Genomic DNA, 6,789 nt, shown 5'->3' on the forward strand with positions numbered 1-6,789 from the left:
AACACTTTATAATCACCTGGAGAACACTAAAAGGTAAATTACTTGGGTAGATCTAGGATGTAGTGCCCAAGAATAATGCATTTTCACAAGTTTGCAACTGGTGATGGGTACAACTTGACTTCAGGGTGGACGGCCTTCTGGTATTTTGCTGTCCCTGTGGTACTCCAACTAGAACCTAAATTGATAGCCAGGAAGTCAGACCTGTGTACTTTGTTAAGGACCAGGGACTTTGCTAGCAGTCCAATGGTTAAGACCCCACTTCTGGAGAGAGCACTGGTTCAATCCCTGGTTGGGGAACTAGGATCCTACATCCTGTGTAGTATCACCAAAAAATAAAAATTTCTAAAAATGAAGACCACCAGGATACCAGCATCAGACAGTGGCTATATTGTTTCAGTGTAAGTAGAGGAGGCCCTGGGGCTGGGCATTTAATCAGATCATTGCTCTTGCCACACAAATAAGGCAAGGTTTGAATAGGTACAAGAAATATAATTATCACAATTGTTCCCTGTCCAGAAGAATTTGCGTTCGAAGGAATGAATTTAGTTTCTGATTCTGCAAGTGTTCTGTGCCTAGTTGGTGTATAAAAAAATGAAAAAAATCTTTGCTGTTTTAAGTTTGTGAGATGAAAACACCAGATATGAAGCAGCACACAACATATTGCAAAACGCATAGAAAAGCATCTTTTGAAAGAAACATCAATGAGATAAATTTATGAACTAGTCCCAGACATGCAAATGGCTGCATATTTCTCAGTCTTCCTTTGACTATCAACATACTAAACCAGTGCTCATACCAGCATCACCATTTTTGTCTATTGTTATTCAGTATTTTTCTTTGGCATACGTAGAGTTTCTGTTCTTGCTGGGTTTTTTGCTGTTTTATTACAAAGCTGCAGCGAATGTCTTCTGCACGTTTATCTTCATGTACTTATGTTTCTGTAGGATAAATTTCTAGGTGTAAAATTACTGTATCAAAGGGATTAAGTGTAAAATAGTGCCAGTTTGCTTCCAAAATATTGTAGATGGTTGTAGTGTTAAGAGAAGGCTCCTGTTTTAGAAACAGTCTCGTAATTGTCTTTTTGTTATCCCAGTCTCTTTCTTGCTAACACAATTTTGCATATGGTTTTTTAAAATACTAAATTAAGTGGCTTTAAATTAGATAATTTTCCCTTTCTACCTTTTGAAATTCAGTAGTCTAAATACAGCAGAGGATTCCAGTTTATCAGAATAGAACTGAATCATATTATACACTCACATCCAACCCTCCAAAGGGAGAATTTGAGTAGAAAAAGGTAAATTTTCTTCAACAACTATACCACTAGGTGCCAGAAAATACAAATTAATGACTCCCACCCCAGGTTTGTGCAGAGAACAACTTGCACAGTTGTAAGCACAGCCCTGCATCTCTGGTTCTTTATAGTCTGCTATCATTTATTGGAAAATATGGACAGGGAGGACTGGTGTGCTGTGGTTTATGGGGTTGCAAAGAGTTGGACACGACTGAGCAACTGAACTGACCTGAAGCCTAAAATGATAATTGTCATTTATTGAGCACTTATAATGTGTCATATGCTGTTAAATTTTAGTCAAACAACAATTTCTAACAAATACTCTTATGCCCCCTTTACATGTGAGAATGCACAGAGAGGTTTAGGAACTTCATCAATACCATTGCAATCGTTATGAATGCTTCTTGTTGAAGAAAAAAATGAACAATGTGAAAGTTTCTAGTTAAGTTTTATTTTGAGCAATATGAGGACTGCAGCCTGAGAGACAGGTTTCAGATAGCTTGGAGAAACTGCTCTGAGTGTGGGGCTAGGATTTATAGGGGTTTTGCAACAAATGGCAGGAACATCAAAAGGTTGTTAATTAAAACTAGATAGAAATTTAGCACTTTACTATGTATGGAAATATGCAAGAGCCTGGGCTCACTGCAGTTATTCCCTTGATATGCTCCTCAGCTATCTGGGGCCAGTATCCTGTGTTTTCACATCCTGAGTTTTCTCAGGGCTCACCATAAGGAATGGCTGCAGTCTGATGCCTGCTTGATAGCAGGTGTTTTCTTTCCTGAGCTTCCTCAGGACTCACCAGCTCAGGTTGGAAGGCTTTAATTGTTGACTCTGATGACTGTGACATCCTTGTTTACTGATAGAGCAGGACATGTTCCATTTCTCACTCTAATGCTACTGCCCTATGATTCTGAAAAGTGCATGCTGAAACATTTTCTTAGTAGCCTCGGGATAATTGGAATCCTGTTGAAATATGTGCTGGTGAGTATATGGATGTTATTTTTTTCCCCTGTATGCTTGAAAATAATTGTAATTAAAAGTTTTAATATTTTTAAAGCAATAGCATGCTATTTTTTATTTTTTGGCTTTAATTCTGTGTTCTTTTTACTGAAAACTTTTAAGATTGCTACAGCATTGATGGTCAACAAGCAATTGGGGAAACCCACTACAGTCCAGGCACTTGTTAGATGGCCAGAATCAAGGAAACAGATTCAGCAGTGGCTGCCCTCAAGGAGTTTATAAAGTGAGCTTCAAGCCTCACACCTCTTCGGATGAAGGTCATGTTCTCTTTTTAAGTCTTTTTTGTTCTAAGGAAGGGGAAATTCAGGGAAACAACAAGCAGAAATCTCAGTAGAAGAGGAGAAATATGGAAATTATGAAGATAGAAGCTGGAAAGTAGAACTTGCCTTTATGGAAATTCTGAAGAAAGTAAAGCACAGCAGAAATAACAGCAGCAGAGACCTACCCTTTGGCAGGTAATAGAGTTTTTAGTGGGTTTCCCTGGTGGCTCAGAATCTCCCTGGTGGCTCAGATGGTAAAGAATCTGGCTACAATGCAGGAGACCTGGGTTCGATCCTTCAGTTGGTAAGATCCCCTGAAGGAGGGCATGGCAACCTACTCCAATATTCTTGCCTGGAGAATCCCCATGGGCAGAGGAGCCTGGTGGGCTACAGTCCATGGGGTCACAAAGAGTCGGACACAACTGAGTGACTAAGCACAGCGCAACACAGAGTTGTTGGTACAGCTGCATCCTTACCCTGCAACTGCTCTTCAACAGCCTTTGAGCCTTGGCGATTTGGTACTCACTTGGAGCCGTGCTATGACACAGAACTGTGGGGAAGCCATCCTGTGAGTTCTTGGGACCTCAGAACTCCTGCCTTCTTAACCTGAACCAAGAAGCAAGTGTGCGTGTGTGTGTATGTGCTCACTTGTTCAGTTGTGTCCAACTCTTTGTAACCCCATGGACTGCAGTCAGCCAGGCTCCTCTGTCTATGGTAAACATTAAATGTACCTGACTTCAGGAAAAAAAATTGGTCAGACAACAAATACATCTATTTATATCCTATAATCTGCTAGGCCAGCAACATGCTAATAACCAGCTGGGCATGACAGAGAGGCTGCAAGCCAGCTGTCAGAAATGGAAGATCCTAGTGGTCAGAGAAAGTAATTCACGTGAAAGTGCTGCTTACGCCAAAAAATACTGTATAAATATCCTTCCTTTTAGTATGAGCTGTTCAGTTGCTCAGTCGTGTCTGACTCTTTGCAACCCCATGGACTGCTTACAACAGGCTTCCCTGTCCACCACTAGTTCATTTCCTTGGACAAGTCGACCTGTGCCCTCTTGGAGCCTCAATTTCTGCATCTATAAAATGGCAATAATAGTTAACTATTTACACCATTTGTGTAAAGTTTTTGAAAGGATATGTATGTAATTTTTTCCCCCCACTGGACCCATATATAAGAAACAATTATTAACAGTTGACACCTTTTGAGAGAGTGATTGGAAATTTGAGGATCAGAGGATAGGGAGAAAGATTTTTGCTTTCCATTCCTTCCTGTATGGCTTCATTTTATAAAAATCATACCCTTGTGTTGTTTTTCACATGTATTATTTTTATATTTTTTAATATAAAATAAATGAAGGCATAGTCCAAAGCTACCACCATATATGTTGTATCTAAAGCCATGATTCTGGCTATTTATTTTGTTGTTTGTTGATTTAGTTTTTTCCCTGCAGAGAGCCGGAGAGCTATATATATTTTTGTTAGCTTTGTGGTTTCACCAGTGTAATCACCAAACCTTTTCAAATAAAGAACAGAGTGGGGAGCATAAAGTATGAATGAACAAATTATTTGAAATATATCAGTTGCCTGTACATGTTCTCCCTAAGCCCCCAATTACTAGTCTTCACACTTTATGCTGAGAAATCACCCTATGATTTTGAAGATATTAGGGTCTCACCCCATTTTATAGCAGAACTAGAATCACAGAAGGGTCACCTGTTCAATATAATGGAGAAAAACTAATCTATATGAAATGCTAGTCTCTGAACCAAAGGGTTGTAGTAAATTAAGGCAGATAATCTGATTTGATTTTAAATGATCTGTCGTAATTGGGAAGAAAGCTTTTGTTATCCAGCCTCTTCTTGTTCTTGTGCTTTTCTTTCTCATGCTCTTACTTAGTGCTTTCCCCCATCTCTCTCATCAGTTCTTAGCGTTGGATTTTCTTTCCTCTTCCCAAATCACAGATGTTTTCCCACCCTGTGAAATGTAGTGACTGGCTGGCCAGAGCATTACCACAATTGTGTTCTTCTGAAGGAAATCCTTTTTTTAACTGCCAGGAATTTCAGGCTCCAAACTGGGAGGTGGAAGGAGGATGGGAGGGGGAATTTTTGGCATACCGCCAGGTAACTGCCTTCTTTTCCCTTCAGCCATCTGAAGGAGACTGGCTGGAGCCCAAGGATAAAACCACAGCCTAGCAGGGCTGGAAGGGACTGAGTTTCAGGAATCCTGGGAGGTTGAGACCAGTCACTTCCCTCCTTACAGACAGGACCTCTTTAAACCACAGCCTGGCTTAACCCTAGTACTTTCCAAAAAGAAAAGTCATATAAATTCTGTTGATCACATATTCCAGTGTTGAAAAACAATATCATAAAACCTTTCTTTCATCTAAATCAGAGTTTGGCAAACTTTCTGCAAAGGATCAGTAAATATTTTGGACTTCACAGACCATATGCTCTCTATTGCAACCATTTAACTCTACCCCTGTAGAGCAAAAATAGCCATGGACAATATCTAAACAAAAGAGATTGGCTATACTCCAATAAAACTTTATAGACAATGAAATTTGAATTTTTTCTAATTTTTACATGGCATGTAAAAGAATCCTTTTCTTCCTCCAGCCATTTAAAACTGGAAAAACCATTCTTAACTTGTGGTAAACTGGAAAAATCATTCTTAACTCATAGTCTATACAAAAATAGGCAGCCAGAAACAAAAATAGGCAGCCAGGTAAGGTTTATTGACCCCTGATTTAAGCCACTAGTTTTCAAGTTGCTTTGGCAAGTCCTCTGAGGGGTGAAAGAGCTGGTGTGCTAGGCTGTCCCCACTTATGCTTCCATTAGTCATTCTCCTTTTCTCTGTTTTATGTGTTGGATTCTTAGGTTTTGTTTTGTTTTTTTAATTTATTTTTTTAATATAAATTTATTTATTTTAATTGGAGGCTAATTACTTTACAATATTGTATTGGTTTTGCTATACATCAACATGAATCCGCCATGGGTATACACATGTTCCCCATCCTAAACCCCCCTCCCACATCCCTCCCCGTACCATCCCTCTGGGTCATCCCAGTGCACCAGCCCCGAGCATCCTGTATCATGCGTTGAACCTGGACTGGCGATTCGTTTCACATATGATATTATACATGTTTCAATGCCATTCTCCCAAATCATCCTACCCTCGCCCTCTCCCACAGAGTCCAAAAGACTGTTCTATACATCTGTGTCTCTTTTGCTGTCTCACATACAGGGTTATCGTTACCTCTTTCTAAATTCCATATACATGCATTAGTATACTGTATTGGTGTTTTTCTTTCTGGCTTACTTCACTCTGTATAATAGGCTCCAGTTTCATCCACATCATTAGAACTGATTCAAATGTATTCTTTTTAATGGCTGAGTAATACTCCATTGTGTATATGTACCACAGCTTTCTTATCCATTTGTCTGCTGATGGACATCTAGGTTGCTTCCATGTCCTGGCTATTATGAACAGTGCTAGGTTTTGTTTTGTTTTTTTTAAGAAAGTGTTCTATTGCCAAGAGTTTAAAAGTCACTGATCTAACCAGGATCTCCCCTTTTCAACTTAAGCCCATTTTCTTCTTCTCTTCCCTCAGTGGAGACAAAGAATAGTTTGTTATCTAACTCATTTTAAGAACCTCTCAAGAAATAATCTACCATTCAGTCTTAAATAAGCCTTGTCTTTTCATCTACTCCATAAGTCTGTCTTATTTTGCCAACCCTTTATTTTGCATTTGTGATCTTTTTGTCCAAGTTCTCAAAGTCCTATAGAATTCTAAAAAATGAAATAATACTTCACAGGGAAAAGCACCTTGCTGTGTGTACCCCAGCCTCTTTTCTCTATCATTCAGGGTGCTCAGCAGCACCATGGCCTATGGGAGAGTCCAAACTGTGCCAGAAGGAAGAACCGAGTGGCAAGGCCAAAGAGACTGTGCTTGGAGTTTGGTCTGAGCCCCTGCATGGAGGGAAAAAGAGCTCCTGATGTCATAATCTAAAAGTCTTTTCTTTAAAAAAACAATTATTTATTTTTAAATAAAACAAAGATGAATATTTTTAATGATAAAAAGTATAATTCACAAGGAAGATAGACATCATATGCCATTAGACACCTAACAAGAGGACAAAGATACACATAAAGCAAAATTCAGAAGACATATAAGGGAAAGAAAAAATATATAGTCATAGTGAGACGTATTAA

Source organism: Bos javanicus, chromosome 2 (assembly GCF_032452875.1).
Source record: "Bos javanicus breed banteng chromosome 2, ARS-OSU_banteng_1.0, whole genome shotgun sequence".
NCBI lineage: Eukaryota > Metazoa > Chordata > Mammalia > Artiodactyla > Bovidae > Bos > Bos javanicus.